The 19,745-nt window shown below is 53.0% G+C and overlaps 1 pseudogene; it reads right to left on the bottom strand.

Annotated features, from left to right (window-relative positions):
• Window positions 1-10,806: 10,806 nt before the first annotated feature.
• On the bottom strand, window positions 10,807-11,728 carry LOC100356284 (probable rRNA-processing protein EBP2 pseudogene; annotated as a pseudogene).
• Window positions 11,729-19,745: the final 8,017 nt, after the last annotated feature.

The following is a 19,745-nucleotide window of genomic DNA, read 5'->3' as shown; positions in this document are numbered from 1 at the left end:
CATTCTTGGGTGCTTCTTTAAAGACAATTAAGTTTCTAAAAAAAAAAAAAAAAAGAAGTGAAGTGAACTTCAAGATGCAATCACTTGAGGAAAAGTCTTTTGTATTGTTTTTTGATTTTTTGTTTTTTTTTTTTCCATGCAAAATGTTGAACTCTTTGCTTAGTATAAAGTTGCTCTTCTGTGTATAAAGTTAATCAAAAATGAATCTTAGTGGAGAATGGGACTGGGAGTGGGAGAGGGAGGAAGAGGAGGGTGGGTGGGAGGGCGGGTCTGGTGGGAAGAATCACTATACTCCTGATGTTGTACTTATGAAATGCATCAAGTCTGTATTACTTAAATAAAAGGTTTCTTTGGGGGGGGGATAAATTTAAAGACATTCTATGCCCATTCACGCAGGACTTGAGCATCCTTAGATTGTTGTGGTCTAATGGGCAGGTTGGAGGTCCTGGAACCCATCCTCCACGGAGACCCTGGGCCAGCTGGATGCCATGTTTGTCCCTATACACACATGTCTGTGATGAAGTTTACTTTCTAAAAAAAGATTGAAATCCTGTCATTTGCAGCAACATGATGGAATTGGAGGACATTATGTTAAGCGAAATAAGTCAGGCACAGAAAGACAAACACCATATGTTCTCTCTTCTGCATGGAAGCTAAAACATTGCTCTCAAGGAAGCAGAGAACAGGGTGGCAGTCACCAGCGCTCTGGGAAGGGTGGGTGTGGGCGTGGGAGGGAGAGAGGATGGCTGGGGCGGGGGGTGCAGTCAGACAGGAGGAATAACTTCCCATGTTCTATAGCACAGTAGGACAACTATGGTTGTCAACAACTGGTTGAATATTTTTATTGATTTGTATTAATTTATTTGAAAAGGGGAGAGAAAGAGAGGAAGAATGCTCCCATCTGCTAGTCATTCCCCAAGTGCCTGTGATAGCCAAAGGCAGGAGTTTGGATCCCAATCTAGCTCTCTCACGTGGGTGGCAGGGACCCAACTACTACTTGAGTCATCTCTGCTGCCTCCCAGGGTGGGCGTTAACAGGAAGCAGAGCCGGCACCTGAGCCCAAGCTCTCTGATGTGGGATGCAGAGATCCCATGGGACATCTTGACTGCTAGGCCAAATTCCTGCCCCAGTTGAGTATTTCACAGTAGCCATGGAGAGGATTTGAATTGTCCCAACAAAGAAGAGACGTCTGTCCGAGGGGGTAGATGTGCCGGCTGCCTGGTCTGCTCACTGCACATTGCTCATGTAGTGAAACATCACACTGGACCCCATAAACACGTATGACTGCTATGTGTCAATTTGTGAGAATTTAGTTTATAAAGTAGACACAATATGAGATTGACAATAGCAATATAAGAGAGCAATTATAATAATATACGACAATTAAAGTTATGACTAGTTTATTTCTGGAAGTTTCCACTTAATATTTTCAGACTATGGTTGACCACAGGTAACTGAAGCTGCAGAAGCAAAACCACAGCTAAGGAAGATTGTAATATTTGATTTTTCCTAAAATTAATTACTTCAAAAGAAAAAAACCGTCATTTCAAGGAAAGCCATGTATAGAATAAGTACTTAGTGTGTGCGAAGAATGAAAGAAATGTAATAATAATACCCTGAGAAAATGGGCCTGCGTTGTGGTGCAGTGGGTTAAGCCACCGCCCGCAATGCTGGCATCCTATATGGGCTTCAGGTCGAGTCCCGCTGCTCCACTTCTGATACAGTTCCTTGCTAATGTGCCTGGGAAGGCACCAGAGGATGGGCCACATGCTTGGACCCCTGAACCCACGTGGGAGATCTGGAGGAAGCTCCTGGCTAGTGGTTTTGGCCTTGCCATTTGGGGAGTGAAGCAGCAGATGGAAGATCTCTCTCTCTCTCTCTCTCTCCCCCCTCCCACTTTCTCTGTAATTCTACCTCCCAAATAAATAAAAAATAATAACCTGAGAAGAGCAGAAATAACTTCCACGTGGGTTTGACCAGACTTGATTTAGCCAGCTGGCTTATGAGACCTGCTAATGATAACACCTGTGAGCAAGCTATTGCATCTGATGTTGGCTACGAGGGCTCTTAGCTCCCCGCGGTTCTTTCCAGCAAGTCTAGAGCATGGAGTTTGTGCCCCCAGGGCTGCTCTCTACCAGAGAGCAGGGTTGGAATGACCATCTCTGTCTAGCGAATAATCTTAGCATCACCCTTTACTCCCAGGACTGTGTAATTAGAAGATGCTGAATTAATGTCATTTCTGGCTTCTGAAAGGCAGCGAACAATAGAGAATCCTATTATAGCAAAAGGAGAACTCGAGGGAAGGAGCTCCACGTGCCAGGCCCTTTATTTGTGCTGCTGGATCTAATCCTCCCAAGTCCTTCCAAGTAGCTCCATTTTTTTCAGAGAGGAAAGGAAGCTCTATTGAGGAAGTTGCCCAAGGTCGCGCAGCTAAGGACAAGATAGGCTTTTTTTTTTTTTAAGATTTATTTATATTTATCTGAAAGTCAGAGTTACAGAGAGAGAGAGAAAGAGAGAGAGAGAGAGGTCTTCCATCCGCTGGTTTACTCCCCAGTTGGCCGCAATGGCCAGAGTTGTGCTGATCCGAAGCCATGAGCCAGGAACTTCTTCTGGGTCTCCCATGTGGGTGCAGGGGGCCAAGGACTTGGGCCCTCTTCTACTGCTTTCCCAGGCCGTAGCAGAGAGCTGGATCAGAAGTGGAGCAGCTGGGACTCAAGCCGGTGCCCATTTGGGGTGCCAGCACTTCAGGCTAGGGTGTTAACCCACTGTGCCACAGCACCAACCCCATAAAATAGGCTTTTTAAAAGCTCAGCTTTTGGGTGGCATTGTGGCATAGTGGTTAAAGCTGCCACCGGCAGTACCGGCATCCCATGCAGGTGCTGGTTCGTGTCCCTTCTGCTCCACTTCAAATCCAGCTCTCGGCTAATGGCCTGGCAAAAGCAGCAGAAGATGGCCCAAGTGATGGGGCCCCTGAAACCCACATGGGAGACCCAGATGAAGCTCCTGGCTCCGGGCTGTGGCCAGGCCCAGCCCTAGTCATTGTGGCCATCTGGGGAGTGAACCAGAAGGTAGCAGATTTCTTTCTCTGTCTCCCCTCTCTCAACTCTTTCAAATAAATAAAACAATCTTTTTTTTAAAAAAAAGTTGTCTTTTTAAAATTTTTATTCATTTAGTTTCATTTTATTTGAAAGGCAGAGAGACAGAGAGAAGACTTGTTTACTCTCCAAATGCCTGCAACAGCCGGGGCTAGGCCTGACCAAAGCCAGGAGACTGGAACTCCATCTGGGTCACTTATGTGGGGGTCAAGGACTCACGCACTTGAGCCATCAGCTGCCACCTCCCAGAGTGTGCACAGGAGGGGAGGTGGATCAGCAGAGGGTAACTGGGAATCACACAAGGCACCTGGACATGGGATGCAGGCATCCCGGGTGATATCTTAGCCACCATGCCAAGTGCCTGTCCCCAACACAGGATTTGAACCAGGCCGGTCTACAGCCCCCACAACACCCTCCTTTGAGAACCAATACTGGGGAGTGAGAGGCTGCTGTTGAGAGAGGACTGAGCTGCACACGCCCAGCGGGGAGCAGGGTGAGACAAGGGAGGCACTGAGGTGTCACGGTTAAGGCAACGCTCACTCACAGGGTACATGCACGGCCAGCCTGAGAGGGGGCACCCCCTTCAGTATTGTGCCCGAAGCGAGTGGCTTATCTGGTCCTGGGCCCGACGCTGGCACCCTGCACTGTGATGGGGGCACAGGATGTACCTTTCCTCCCTGGGATGCTCCATCCCCGGGCCTCCCTGGACCATTGTGGGTCCCAGGCAAGCAGCCAGGGGCTCCTCCCTCTGCCTGTGGCTTGGCTAGACTCTGGCCAAGTCATTCAGCTCCCACCCACATCCGGCGGCGTCAGCAACCCCCATCCAACCTACCCTCCAGGACACAAGGAAGCTCTGTGGACAGGTGCAGACATACTCTACAAATCCCAGAGGCGACGGCAACGTTCCGAATTCCTAAACTTCTTTCCAGATGAGGTGTGACAGGGCGAGTTTCTGGGGCATGAATTAGCGATTTGCTTCTGAGGGGGGAGGTGGAAAGAGGGTCCTGGTCTATGCTCACAGACCAGTCTGGCTCGTGGAGGGCCGTGGTCAGTGGTGAGGGCAGCTGGGAGAGCCCCTCCACGGCCTGCCGACAGCAGCCGTCACCGACGGCACACAGGAGCACGGCCCCAGGAGCGGCCCTGAGCAGCAGGAAGCCTCGTGACTCACGACCAGGGCCAGCAATCACTGACTGTTTCGTGAGAGCTAAGACTTTCAGAGGCATTTATTCATTCATTACCCCCATTTTATAAATGAGAGACCGGAGACACCAGGGGATCGAGCCACTTGCCAAGCTCACGTGACCGGTGCTAGAGGAAGGATTTGAACCCAGACAGCCCCGTTCCAGGGCTGTGTCCTCACCCTCTGCGCTGGTCTCCCCCTTTCACTGCCCAGCCTGTCCCCACTTTCCTGAACTTTACACCAGTTGCCATAGCTGGATAGAGAGGGGCCTCAAAAATGACTGAGAAAAAAGCAAAGATATGATTGGTGTGGAACTTCTCAGAGGGTTTGTACTTCTCTCTCACACACACTACACCACACACACATACACACAAATGCACACTACACCACACACACTATACCACACACACAACACCACACACATGCACGCACACTACACCACACACACACACACACACACACGCACACGCATGCACACACACCCGCAGATCCAGCAAGGCCTTGGAATTGAGTGAAGGGGAGGGGTGGAGACTGTGGCCCCGCCCCTTAAAGGGAGCTGCCATTGCTGAGCCGGTTCGGGGTGCTGTGCGGGAGCAGCAGCTCTGTGCTCCTGGAGACCCAGACAAGGGTTGGATCCTCCTGGCCAGTGCTGCAGAGTCGTGAAGCCCAGGGCCGCAGACTGCACTGCCCGCTCCCCTCTCCCGGCTGTGTGTGTCACGGCCAGTGCCCGTCAGAAGGTCAGACCGGGATGTCCTGCCCCATCATCCTTGCAGGTGGAACCTGACTCTCCTGAGGCTGCCCTCCCACCCGGTGCATCCACCCTTCCCAGCCCTAACCCGGCCTCCTCAGCGTAGCCTTGGCTCTTTCAAACTGCGCCCCTCACAGACCCCGTTCCCCCCACCCAACCCCGTCTGCCAAGGCTCAGGACAGGCTCCCCTCTACTGCCTCTTTGTCTCTCGTCGCCTGTCTCCTGTTCTGTTGTTGATTTCTCTGTAAAATTCAACTGGGCCATCTGTGGCCCCATCCTTCCTCTTGTGCCCTGTCTCACTGCAGCCTCAGCCCGAGCTTGGGCCCTTGTGTGGTTTGCAGCCAGAGAGCGCAAGAAGAGAGATTCATTTCCTGCCTCTGCAGCTCCACAACTTCGGGTTTAATGCAAGAGCTCAGAAGAGCTCCCTTCCCCTCGCAGAGGCTGCTACGAAACCTCACGAAACCTCACTCCCGAAGGCGTGCCAGCAAGGATCGCACCAGCGCGCCTCCCCAGGGCTGTCAGTGTCCCCGGCTGCTTCCCCCAGGACGATGGGCAGGTTATCCCCTGCCCTGCACCCCTCCCTGCACCCAAGTCTGCCAGGGACTGCCAGGCAGGACAGAAGTGCGCCCACTGCCTCCAGGCAGGACTCACTGTGGTTTGAGCTGGCCTCCCTAGCCTGCCAGGTGGCTCAGCCCCAGGGCAGTGTTTGCCTCTCCCTCCTTAGGGAGGTCACACACACTTGATTCCCAGGCTCCTGCTGTGCACCTGAGAAACCGGATGTAAGACAAACCCCTGCCACGCTGAGCTGGGAGAGGGGGCGGCTGGATAGAAGTGGGCAGTGCTGGGCTCAGCAGGGAGCAGGGCTCAACCTCAAAACTGAACAGCAGGGGCCGGTGCTGTGGTGTAGCAGGCAAAGCAGCTGCCAGCAGGGCCGGCATCCCACATGGACGCCGGTTCAAGTCCCAGCTGCTCCACTTCCAATCCAGCTCTCTGCTAAGGCCTGGGAAAGCAGTTGAAATGGCCCAAATCCTCAGGCCCCTGCACCCATGTGGGAGACCTGGATGGAATTCTTGGCTCCTGGCTTCAGGCTGGCCCATTCCTGGTGATTGCAGTCATTTGGGGAGTGAACTAGTAATGAAAGGTCTCTCTCTCCCTCTCTCTTTCTCTGTGTAGCTCTGCCTTTCAAATAAATCATTTTAAAAATAAAAAGAAAATACACTATGTTGCTAAGAGGCAAAATAGGATAAAAACTAGTAACCAAAGTACATAAAGCAATAAGTCTGTGTGTGGATTCCAAAATTTTAAGAACTTGAAATGCACATTCCCATGAGCCCAGCAATTCCACTCCTGCTACACAAAGCGCACGGAAAAAAAAAAGGCCCTCAGCCTAAAAGCCACTCAGCAGGAAAATGGCTTTTTAATTTTCAAAAATTTTTATAAGATTTATTTTATTTATTTGGAAGGCAGAGTTACAGAGAGAGAGATGGAGAGACAGAGAGAGAGGTCATTTCCCCAAACGGCCACAAAGGCCAGGGTTGGACCAGGCCGAAGTCAGGAGCCAGGAACTTCATCCACGTCTCCCCCAGGCACTTAGGCCATCCTCTCGCTGCTTTCCCATGGGCATCAGCAGGGAGCAGGATCGGAAGTACAGCAGCCGGGTCTCAAACTGGCACCCATATAGGATGCCAGCATCCAAGGCTGTGGCTTTACCCACCACACCACAGCGCCGGCCTTGGGAAAATGGCTTTTAAGACTGTTTTAAGCTCCCAGAGCCATCACTGAATAAATGCTTGTTTTATGAGACCCACAGCCACAGTCAAGGTTCATTTTTTTAAAAATATTTATTTGAAAATATATATTCAGTCTTTAGGCAGCAGATCAAAAAGAAAGTTACTAGTTACCACTTAAGTGCAGGTACCTTTCTAAATGCCTTAGACACATTTGCAGAATTGTGCTTGTGTGAAGTAGGTGCTAGTTTTAAATCACTTTATAAAGAACAGACAAGTTAAGAAACTTCCCTAAACTCATGGGGCTAGAGGGTCCAGGGTGTGGACCCAGGCTGTGGTCAGTCTTGCTAGGATCAGACACTCGAAATATTATGTTCCTTCCCCACCACCAGTGAGAGTCTCTGTGAACACTGGCAAAACCACCAAACCTAACATTGTATTTTAAAAGATTTATCTATTATCTTTTTTGAAAGGCAGAGTGACAGAGAGAGAGAGACAGAAAGAGAGAGAGAGAGAGAGAGAGAGAGAGACTTTCCATCAAACTGATTCACTCCCCAGATGGCTACAACTGCAAGGGCTGGGCTAGGTCGAAGCCAGGAACTTCTTTCAGGAGCTGGATTGGAAATGGAGCAGCCAGGACCCCAACTAGTGCCCATATGGGATGCCGGCATTGCAGGCAGTGGCTTAATCTGCTATGCCACAACGGCAGCTCCCAGGCCTAACATTTCAAAAAATGTATTTGCTTATTTATTTTGAAAGACGGAGGAGAGGGGGAGAGAGAGAGAAAGAGAGAGAGAGAGAGAGAGAAACAGAGGCCTTCCATGCATTGGTTCACTCTCCAAATGCCCACAGCTGGGAGCCTGGAACTGGATCTAGGTCTCACATGGGCAGTAGGGACCCTGCTGACTCCTAGGGTACCCATTAGCAGGAAGCTGGAATCGGAGTGGAGCCAGGACTTGAACCTGGGCACTGTGGCATAGGATGTAGGCATCCCAAGCAGTGTCGTAACCGCTGCACCAAATGCCGCCCCCAGAGCTGACACGTCGGCGTGCAGCAGGCACTGCGTAGAGCAGTTGATGGATATGATCTCATTCGGTCCTCAGGGCCGCCTTCTGAGGAAGGGAGACACTCACTTCTGAAAGTGACAAAGGACACAAATGCAGCACAGAGGGCTGGAGTAGCCTGCCCAGGTCACAGGGCCAGGAGGTGGAGAGACAGGCTTCAGACCTCCGTCATCGGCTCCAGAATCCGCACTCTCAACCCCTTTGCCCCAAGCTGAGACATCGCGTGAGTTGCACATCCGCAGGAACAGTGCAGCTCAAACACGGGTTTAAGATCACGAACACGTATTTTGTCATATTTTCTACAGATGCCTACAAGGAAAAGTACTAACCTGTGAATGGTAGAATGCCAGCACGGAGCTGAATCTGCAATTCTGACGAGTAAGGGAAGGTCTGTGCACCTCCTTAGCACAGAGAACAGTCTGGAATGATATTTATTCCCCGGGTGAGGAGGTCATCAGCGAGGCCATGGCTGGAGGGAAGGACTGGCTGTCCAAGGGGAACAGAGATCCACCTGGGACGTTTTCATTTTTTTTAACCACGACTCTATATTCATATATTATGCATAATTTAAAAATAATAATACTCAAAATAGACTACATGGATACACACTAAAATGCCAGCAAGGATTATCTCTGGAAGGCGAGATGTTCTTAGTTCTTTTCTGTAATTTACAAACTTTCTGCCAACAGCATTTATGACCTCAGCAAGCACTGCTGGGGGAAGGAGGAAGGGAAAAGAAAGCAACGAAGAATGGCATGATTGTCCTGAGATCTGCACTCTCCCACCCCAGCCTGGTGGTGTCCCGCTCCCTTCCCCAGGCCCCCAGCACCTGCCTGCAGGGCCAGGCTGCTCCCACCCTGGCACTCTCTGAGTGAGACATCCGTAGGGACACAGCCTGTGTCAGTCCATGTTGATGATGTGCCCTTGTCCTGTTCTTGGCCATGAACTTCTGCAGGGCAGGTCCTGCAGATGGGCCTCTGTGCCTGCTCCAGCCCCCTCCCTCCACCCTGGCCCTGGCCCTGGCTCATGGGCCTCAGTAACTGGTGGGATTCACCCTGTTCCAAGTCCTTTGGAAGAGCAGAGGAGGGGTCCTTCCCATGCACCTTTCCCTCCCTCCTGACCCAGGACTCCCTCTGCCCCCGCCCCCAGCCCCCAGTGGTGCATTGCCAACCCCAGTTTCTTCGCAGTCACACTGAGCACCTGCTGTGTGCCAGGCACTGTTCTGGCCCCGGTGCCATGTGCAGTCAACAGCAATAGAGACAGGGCTTGACCCAGGCTTCAGGTGTCACATCCAACTCGACCCTTGGAGACTTGGCCCTCAGAACCTTAGCTCCCAGAGCCATCACTGAATAAATGCTTGTTTTATGAGACCCACAGCCACAGTCAAGGTTCATTTTTTTTTTTTAATATTTATTTGAAAATCAGAGTTACAGAAAGAAAGAGAAAAGACAAAGAGATCTTCCATCTGCTGGATCACTCCCCAAATGGCCTCAATGCTGGGGCTGGGCCAGGTGAAAGCCAGGAGCCAGGAGCTTCTTCGGGGTCTCCCATGCTGGTGCAGGGGCCCAAGCACTTGGGCCATTTTCTTCTGCTTTCTCAGATGCACTAGCAAGGAGCTTGATCAGATGTGGAGCAACCAGGATTCGAACCGGCACCTATATGGAATGCCGACACGGCAGAGGGCAGTTTAACCTGCGGGCCACAGGTTTATTTCTTGGCATCCGGTCCCAGTTTAACTACCCTGAAGGCCATGGCAGTTACTGCATGTTTGCCCTTTGCTGTTCTGATTTCCTCCGTGACTGAATAAACCCTTAAGGGGCCAAGCAGGGGAAATGTGGGTCGGATGAGATTATTACATTGCTTCATATGCCATGGCAAAGGGATCGGGCTTTTTTTTTTTTTTTTTACCATAAATATAAAGCATCTTTTATAATAATCATGGACATTTTTTGGATCACAGGAAATTTTATTATAATTCATCTAGCTATAAAGGGATTGATAGTGCTATAACTATTTCAAAGAGTGAGGTAGAAACGAGGAAGGGTTCAAGTTAAAGCTTCATCTATCATAAAAGAAAGGCAATTTAGACTAAATTATCATCAATAAATAGCAATACTTACAACATATATTATAAGCAATTTCAAAACCTTCTAGTCCTGAGTTGTTTTGTGGTTTTTTTTTTTTTTTTTTTTTTTTTTTTTTTTTTAAGATTTATTTATCTGAAAGGCAAAGTGACAGAGAAAGACCTTCCATCCACTGGTTCACTCCCCAAATGGCCACAACAGCCAGGTCTATGCCAGGCCAAATCCAGGAGCCAGGAACTCCATCCAGGTCTCCCACGTGGGTGGCAGGGGCCCAAGTACTTGGACCATTATCTGCGGCCTTCCCCACTGCATTAGCAGGAAGCTGGACCAGAAGCAGAGTGGCTGGAACTCGAACCGGCACTCCAATATGGGATCCTGACATGGCAAACAGCCCCCTTAACTCACTGCACCACAGTGCCAGCCTCCTGGTCCTGAGGCTTTAGTCAAGGGTATATGTGTCTTTAATAATTTTTCTTTAGTTTATTAAAGGTATTTTTTTTTTTTGACAGGCAGAGTAGACAGTGAGAGAGAGAGAGAGAGAGAGAGAAAGGTCTTCCTTTGCTGTTGGTTCACCCTCCAATGACCGCCGAGCCGGCGCGCTGCGGCCGGTGCACCACGCTGATCCGATGGCAGGAGCCAGGTACTTATCCTGGTCTCCCATGGGGTGCAGGGCCCAAGGACTTGGGCCATCCTCCACTGCACTCCCTGGCCACAGCAGAGAGCTGGCCTGGAAGAGGGGCAACCGGGACAGAATCCGGCGCCCCGACCGGGACTAGAGCCCGGTGTGCCGGCGCCGCAAGGCGGAGGATTAGCCTAGTGAGCCGCGGCGCTGGCCTATTAAAGGTATTTTTAACAAAAATAAAATAAAATGAACAGAAGGGACCCAGCTGGATCAAGAAAATAAGCCTTCACCCCTTTTTCTTGGTTCCCTGCACAGAAAGTGCTGCTTGGCGCGTTCTGCTCTTCATCTTGCGTGTTCTCCTTCCGGGTCTTTTATTTGACCCTTTCCTTCCAGGCCTCCTGAGGCCCTCGCGTGAGCTGTTTTGGCCCGGAAGCTGGATCCTCATCGTAGCTCTCACGAGTGTTCCACTTGGACCCTTTCTTCTTCCCACCAAAACCAAACTTCTGGTTTTTACGTCGTCGCTTAGCACTAGGCCCCTTCTTCATCTGCTGGCCTTTGGCTCCTGCCTGTGCGCCCTTGGCAGCAGGTGTCTGATCTCCTTCAAGGAAATCCAGCTTATCCAAGGAGCCTTTCTGATATTCCTTAGCGGCACTCATCCTATGTCCCTTCTCCCTCTCTTGAGGAACCTCTGTCTGTGCCTTCTTCCCGTATTTCCGAAGCGCTCGCAGTTGCCCAGCCTTTTCACACTCCTCCACGGTGGCCTGTGTAGTCTGCAGCTTCTGTCGAATCTTTTGCATCTGCTGATGAGACGTGGCCATTTCTGCAAAGGAGTCAGTGAGGCTCTTGGTGGAGGCGGGGTGACACTGCACGCACTGCAGCCTGGGCCTGGCCTCACCTCCCGCTGGAAGTCACCTTCCGGATTCACAGCTCCCTGGGCCTGGCTCTGAGGCACTGCCTGCGGTGCGCGGGCTTCCGGCACTGGGCACGGGGTCACGTCAAGCCTCTCCACCTACTCCAGGTGCCACTTGAAATCGGCCAAACGCTGTTTCAGGCCATTCACGTTGTTGACGGCCTTCTTCGGCCCGTCCAGCACAACATGGAGGCCTGGCTTCCAGAGCCCCTGGGATAACACATCCTGCAACTCCCGGTCTGTGACCAGGGACTCCAGAATCCAAGTCCAACCCTGAGAGTGGGGCTGGGGTATCCATCCTGCAGCGCGCACGCCTTACGCAGACCAAAGAAGCAGGGTGCCTGAGGCCCACGTGACCGGCTGAGGGCAACACGCATCCCTACTGCTGCTGCTGCTGCTGCCGCTCGGCGTCACACCAATAACCATGTACTTTTTTTTGGAAGGTTTTTTTCAAGTGCTATCCTATTTCCAAATAAAGTTGTTTTTTTAATTTAAAGATTTTATTTATTTATTTGAAAGGCAGAATGACAGAAAAGGAGGGAGAGACTGAGAGATCTTCCATCCTCTGGTTCACTTCCCAAATGGCCACACCAGCAGGAGTTGAGCCGGGCCAAAGCCAGGAGCCGAGAATTACATCTGCATCTCCTACGTGGGTGCAGAGGCCCAGGCACTTGGGCCACCTTCTGCTGCTGTCTCAGGCCATCAGCAAGGAGCTGGATCAGAAACGGAGCAGCGGGGACTGAAACTGATGCTCACACGGGATGCCGGCGCTCCAGGCGGCGGCTTTTACCCGCTGTGCCACAACACTGGCCCCAAACAGGGGGATCTTTAATTTGCACGTTTGCCCTGACTTACTAAATATGTATACACCCTGCCGTTCAATGTCTGCAAGAAGAAATTTTTCATTAAAAAAAAAAAAAATGTCTAGCTACGAGGGTGTTTGGTGCAGTGGTTAAGTTGTATCTCGGGAACTTGCATGCCGAATCGGAGTCCCAGCTCTGCTTCCAGTCCCCCTTCTTGCTAACATGCATTTGGGAGGCAGCAGCTGATGATGGCTCAAGAACTCGGGTCCCTGCCACCTGCGTGGGAGGCCTGGAGGGAGCTCCTGGCTCCTAGATTTGGCCTGGCCCAGCCCAGCTCTTGAAAGCATTTATAGAAATGGAAGACCTCTCTCTCTGTCCCTGTCTGTTTATCTTTCCGTCTCTCACGTTCTTTCTGCCTTTCAAATAAAATGAAAAAAAGTGAATAAAAAAACTTTAAATGCCGATCTTCACGAACTGTGCATTCTGATGGAGAAGGTAGACAAGGCATCAAATAAAAACATGGGAGGTCGGATACCAACGGGTGCCCAGGGTGAGTGCAGTGGAAGTGGACGGGTGGGTTTCTAAGGAGGGAGGGGCTGGGGGAGACCCGGGGAGGGAGGGAGTCCTGGCCGAGGAGCCCAGACCTAGGGGTGCACAGCTTCTGGGGCAGGACATGGTTGTGATCTTGAGGGTGAGCCAGAGGGCGTCGCGAGGGGCCTTCTGGGCCGCCGTAAGGATCTGATTCCTGCTCCAAGAGAAGAGGTTGGTGACAGAGGAGGACAGATTCTTTCAGGGTGCCTGGGGCTGCCGGCCGAGAACAGACCGACATTCTGCCCGCACCTGCCCGAGCGAGCTCCAAGCCGCTGGAAACTCGGCCGTTATTAGCACTCAGCACCCACAGGAACAGCCGCTGTGCACCTCGGCTTCTGCCCAGGTCGGAGCCCGGAATAACTTCTCTCTGGACCCAGATGGACAGGGAGCCGGCCTCAGCCTCAAGGCCCACCAGCCACGGTCACCATAGCGACAGCTCAGCCAGCCCCTGCCGCAGTTCCCCGACAGTCCACTGGAGGGCTCCACCTTAGGCTGACTGCGTTCATTGGTGTGTTTGTTGTGCTGAGACCGCTTTGGAAAACACTGCTTTACGACAAGAAGTCCTGGCCGGCGCCACGGCTCACTGGGCTAATGCGGCGCCGGCACTCCGGGTTCTGGTCCCGGTTGCTCCTCTTCCAGTCCAGCTCTCTGCTGTGGCCGGGGAAGGCGGTGGAGGATGGCCCAAGTGCTTGGGCCCTACGCCTGCATGGGAGACCAGGAGGAAGCACCTGGCTCCCGGCTTCAGATCAGCGCAGCGTTTGGAGGGTGAACCAAGGGAGGGAGGACCTTTCTCTCTGTCTCTCTCTCTCTCACTGTCTAGCTCTGCCTGTCAAAAAAAAAAAAAAAAAAAAAAAAAAAAAAAAAAAAAAAGTCCTGGGGCCAGCGCTGTGGCATAGTTAAGCCACCTCCTGCAGTGCCGGCACCCCATATGGGCTACCCCACTTCAATCCAACTCGCCGCTAATGCACCTGGGAAAGCAGCTGGGGATGGTCCAAGTCCTTTGGCCCCTGCACCCACACAGAAGGTCGGAATGAAGCTCCTGGCTCCTGGCTTTGGATCAGCCCAGTTCTGGCTGTCCCAGCCATTTGGGGAGTGAACTAGCGGATGGAAGATCTCTTTCTCAGTCTCTTCCCCCCCCATCTCTTTGTAACTCTGCCTTTCAAATAAATAAATAAATAAATAAATCTTTAAAAAGTCTCCAATTTGTCCCCAAGTATGTTACGAATTCCCTAAGTGTACTACAAAATTCTCAAAAATATTCGCATGAAACAAATTCAATGCACTTGATCATAAAGTATAAATGCATTCCCAAGCACCTGTCTGTTCACCTGTCACACCGTGTACAGACTCCTAGCTAACTAAGCACCGCAGATCTGTTTTCTAGCATCTGAGGAAAGCAAATTTTGAAGTGCTGGGTGATGGACAAAGATCGGGAACTAGTTCTCTTTGCTTGCAATGAAGAAAAATCACCACCAGGTGGCAACAAGCGTTCAGTATTATTTAATTAAGCTCTGGATTTGACCAGAGCTGCTGGGTTCAGTAACCACAGGTAACCTACGTTGCTTAATGCAGCTAGCTTCCAACCTGTCTAGGGATCCCCGCACGCCTTTAACCAGCATCTTGATTTTAAGAAAGTACTTACTTGATAAACTAAGTAATGAACGAAACCCGTTCTCAACTGGAGGTTTTGTTGCCTCCCAAGAGACACTTGGAAATGTATCTGGAAACATTTTTGGTTGTTGCAGCCATTGGAGTGCTGCTGGCATATAGTCGGTTGCCACAGTGCACAGGCAGCCTACAACAAAGAATTACCTGACTCCAAATGCCAAGGTAGCCAGCTTGAGTCCCAGCTGCTCTGCTTCCAACACGGCCCCCTGCTAATGCTCCTGCGAAGACAGTGGAAGATGGCCCGAGTGCTTGGGGCCCTGCCACCCACACAGGAGGCCTGGATGGAGTTCCAGGCTCCTGACTTCAGCCTGCAGCTCTGTGGGGGCTGAACTAGCAGATGGAAGCCCTCTATCTACCTCTATACCTTTCTGTAACTCTTCCTTTCAAATAAATAAAATATTAAAAAAAATGTTGGGGCCGGCACCATGACTCAGTAGGTTAATCCTCCACCTGGGGCGCTGGCATCCCACATGGGCTCTGGTTCTAGTCCTGACTGCCCCTCTTTGGATCCAGCTCTCTGCGGTGGCCTGGGAAAGCAGAAGAAGATGGCCCAAGTCCTTGGGTCCCTGCACCCATGTGGGAGACCCAGAAGAAGCACCAGGCTCCTGGCTTCGGATTGGCGCAGTTCCGGCCGTTGCGACCATCTGGAGAGTGAACCAACGGAAGGAAGACCTTTCTCTCTCTCTCTCCCTCTCACTGTCTGTAACTCTGCCTCTCAAATAAAATGTCAATGGTGTCAAGGTTGAGACATGCTGGATTAAACAAGAAGGAGTCAGAGATCACAGAGCAAGCGTTTGACCCAGTGGCTAAGGTGCCGCCTTCCATGTAGGAGGGCCTGGGTTTGAGTCTTGGCTCTGCTTCCAATCCCAGCTTCCTGTGATGCACACTGAGGGAGACAGCAGGTGAGGGCTCTAATACTTGGGTCCCTGCTAACCAAGTGGGAGATTCGGATTGAGTTCTGAGTTCCTGGCCTCAGCCTGGCTCAGCTCCAGCTGCTGTTGGCATCTGGGGAGTGACCCATCAGATGGGAGATCTCTCTCTCTCTTTCACTTTACTTCTCAAATTAATAACAATCCATTCCAGATGGATGAAGGATTTAAATGTCAGAAACAAACAAAACTTCAGAAAACATATTTTGGATAGTCTCAGTTATTCAACTATCTTTTAGACCTTGGAATAGCAAAATGTTTCTTTAAAAAATCCCACAAAAGAACTGATTATATAATAAAATTTGATCAACTAGACTGTTTTAAACGTAACCTTTCTTCTACCAAGAGACTCAAAGATTAAAATTCAAGAGTGCATACAGAATTCCCATGACTCAATAGGAATACAAACAACCCACCGAAACGTGGGCACCAATAGAGAGTGATGAAGCGCTGAAAAAGGGAAAGATCTTTCACAGTGATGGGGTGTGGCCAAGTGGCTCGGGACGCGGGCAAACATCTCCCAGGGGCCAAAGCCGGAGTAACATGAGCAACAACATGAAGTAGCACTGGATTATAACGCAAAGAGGAAAATGAGCATGTGTGGGTCCACCCGCCTATGAACACCTGCTGGAGTACACGGGGTGGAGGGAGGCGCTCTGGGATAGCAGCATTTCAACAGGTCCCCTGCATCCCTGTCCTCCCGCAGCCTGCCCTGGGGCCGGCGCTGGCGACTTCCTGCAGAGAAGCGCCTCCCAGTGGAGACACCTGGCCAGGTGGCCGAGGTCAACCCCAGCCACTGTGGTCACAGCCCTTCTCCCAGAAGCCCTCAGCCCCAGTCTCCCAGTGAGGAGGACGCTGGACAAATTCCCACAGGGGAGTATCCCATGGGACACGTGGCCAGCAGCCCTCAAAACCGTCCAGGGGCCTAAACAAGGAAGGCCCGGCAACTCTGTCACCGGTCTGAGAGGAGCCCGGGCCACGCGGTGAGCTGACGCGGTGGACTGCGGGAGATGGCGTGGGGCGAAACAGCGTCCCTGGGGCTCCTGATATAGACGGGTGCTTCCCGCAAAGAAAGCACGCGGCCCCGCGCCTGAGATGCTGCAAACTCAAGTCACAGCGAGACGCCATTCTGCACCCCTGCCTGGCAGAAACGCCAGGTGGCGATGGATCAGACGCTGCGTGGCAGCCCTGACAACCGCGGTGAAGACTGACTCGGGTGGCGCGAGCTGGAGCCCAGCGGAGGGTTTCGGGCTGACGGGAGAGACCAGGAGGGGCGGAGGGGGCCCTGGACTTGGTGGGAAGTGACAGGAGCTGGCTCGCCGCCCCCTCCCCTCTGCCGCCTTCATTCCCTCTATTTGTGTGCTTGATGTGTACTGTGTCGCAGGCCCGGCACAGTGGAAGCCGTTGGGAGCAAATACACGCAGAGCCCCAACCACAGGGCTCTCTTGCCCCTTAACTCTCTGTGGCTCCCTATCATTATTATTATTTTTTAAAGAGTTATTTATTTATTTATTTATTTGAGAGGCAGAGTTACAGAGAGAGACAGACAGACAGACAGAGACAGAGGTCTTCCATCCTCTGGTTCACTCCCCAGATGGCCACGACTGCTGGAAATGGGCTGATCCAAAGCCAGAAGCCAGAGTTTCTTCTAGGTCTCCCACGTGGGTGCACTTGGGACATCTTCCACTGCTTTCCCAGGCCATTAGCAGGGAGCTGGATCAGAAGTAGAGCAGCTGGGACATGAACCTGTGCCCATATGGGATTCCAGTGTTGCAGGCTGGGGCTTTTAACCCACTTCACCACAGCACCGGCCCCCCGGGGTGGGAGCACTTCTGACAGGCACACACTTTGAATTCCTGCCAGGAAAGTAAATTTTCCCAGACATGAGAGTACCAGGCGCCGCGGGCAGGAAACTTCTACCTGCCTGCACAGAACCTTGCCCATGGGCGTGCTCACAAGCCCAGGCAAGAAGGACGGGGCGACATCCGGTCCCCTGGGCCAGCTCCATCCTCAGAGGGGCAAGTCCAGGACTCGGCTGAGAACAGTCTTGGCCAAGTGGGTGGTCTCATGCTGCCGTGGGGAAGTCCCCAAGCCCTAGCAACACCTCCGGCCCGTGGGGGGGATGCCCGTCCAGACTCCGACCACAGCCATAAAGTTCAGCTGCAGGTCACGTGGAGAAGAGGAGAGTGGAGCAGGGCTGTGGGACTAGTCCTTCCCAGGGGACAGGAAGGAAGGAAGTGCCTGAGAGCTGGGACCCGGACCCCAGAGGCCTTGTCTTGAGGCCCGGAAAATCTGGCGGGGCCTCTACCCATGACGAGTGCCCCTTGAGACTCGTCCCAACCTGCAAGTCACAGTTCCTGAGCGCAGCATCCGGGCAGCCCAGGCTCCCTGGAGAGCAAGGGCCTGGCCCTCCAGCTTCTATAGCCACAGCCAGAGCCTGGGCTCCGCCCTCCTGCCAAGGCTGTGGCCAATGGGGGCGGGAGGATGGATGCCGGGTCGTCACATTTGATAAATGCCCACTCCCCACTCTGTCCTGAGTCCACCCCAGAGGGTCAGCCCCTGCCCTTGGTGAGGCATGGGCGCAGACTGGAGGCACAGGTGTTGGTTCTGGCCTGGTTTTGCTCAGGGCTGGGTTGGGGGGAGGACCCCCCTCTCCGCCCTGTCCCAAGAATGGAAAGGATGCATAGGGCAGGCCAGGGTGGCTGGGCTTGGGGCCCAGATCCTGCCCCTCAGCTCTGTGGGGTCCTGGCTGGGCTGCCCAGGCCTTGACGACCACACCAGCTTCCCCCTGTCTTGCTTGGCTTCCTCCCAGGAGGACGGAGCATGGCCAAGTCTGTCCAGGCAGAGGCAGCGGCTCAGAGCAGGGAGCACACCACAGGCCGCAGCCTCCTGCTCCCCTGTCAGAGCAGGGGCACCACACCTGCAGGGAAGGGAGAGGGGCCACTGTGGAGGGAGGGCCAGGAAGAAGCCGGGTGGGGGATTGCTGGGGGGAGGGCACCAGCATCCAGCCTTGCTCACTTTACAGCTTCACCTGGGGTAGAAGATGTTGGGTGGGGCCTCCAGCCAGCCAGGGGTGGCCACGGGGGTCACCCTTTGCAATGCACCCCATGGGGACACACAGGCTTGAGGCTCAGCTGCTGCTCCCCCCCCCACTCCCTCGTGGGACCTGCTCAGCCACACCTGCCCAACACTGCTCTGCCTCTTCCTGCTGGCCCCTCCCCTTGCTATTGCAGGCCTTCCAGCCCCGCCCCTCCAACACTGAGCCAAGCTCACCCTTCGATTAGCCAGCCTTTGCCGATGGGGACCCAGCCTGTTTGTGGGGTGTGCTGACCCAGCCAGGGAGAGAGTGGGAGCTGGGGGGACAGCATGCCGATGGGATCAGCCCTGGCAGGAGCCGGGAGAGGGAGGAGGTGCCAGGCTGTGTGACAACTGGAAGGTCGCGCCTGCTGCTGGGCCGCCCTCTGCTCCAGCTGCACCTCTGGGTCACCGTGGTGCCAGGCCGGGGCCTCCTCATCGCTCCCACTTGCCTCCAGCTGCCTCTGGAAGCAGCAAAAGCATCACCCCCAAATTCAGTGAGGGTGTGCACGGGATCCCCTGCAAAAGGCTCGGGTCTCATTTATGCACTACCTTCCCTCTCTGCGCCAGCACAATGACTTATACACAGTAGGGTATTCACCAAGCGCCCATCGACTTAGGTTCGGAGCACTGATGGTCAGACACGAGGCCTGGCCCAGAGGGACACGGCGCTCGCTGAGCCCTTGCTGTGTGCCAGGGACGGTGCTAGGTACATCCAATCTCCCTACGAGCCTGTGGCCGGGCACCATCATCATCCCCACTCACAGAAGAGACATGTATGAGGCCATGTAGCTCGCCCGAGATGCGCAGCTGTGGTTCTCGGCGGGCAGCCCGGCCGGCCCCAGAGCTGACACTGTTAGCCGCTTTGCCAGGCTGTTTCACAATGGGGAACTTGGCACCGACACCTCTGGAATTAAACAAGGCATGCCAGTAACAGCCACATCAAATTTCGTTAAAAGTTATGAGTTAATCCCTCCAACAGGCATCCCATGATGGTCACGCCCCACCCACCCCCAGGGGAAAGGGGGTAGAGAGGGGTGGAGGTGAACACACGGCTTGGCAGACAGAAAGCTGCAAGGTGAGTGATCCTGTTTGTCAGGCCTGGTAAGGACATCGGGTTCCCATGCCCCGAGAGGTTTAGCAGCTGCCGTCCCCGACACGGAGTTGGGAAAGAACCATGGCTGGGGACCAGGTCGCCAATGAACAGGGCAGTACCCGTGCCCTGAGGGGTCTGTGCCAGACTCTCTCA

The sequence above is a fragment of the Oryctolagus cuniculus genome, chromosome 18 (assembly GCF_964237555.1).
Source record: "Oryctolagus cuniculus chromosome 18, mOryCun1.1, whole genome shotgun sequence".
Taxonomy (NCBI): Eukaryota; Metazoa; Chordata; class Mammalia; order Lagomorpha; family Leporidae; genus Oryctolagus; species Oryctolagus cuniculus.
This window is presented reverse-complemented; position numbering and strand designations above follow the sequence as displayed.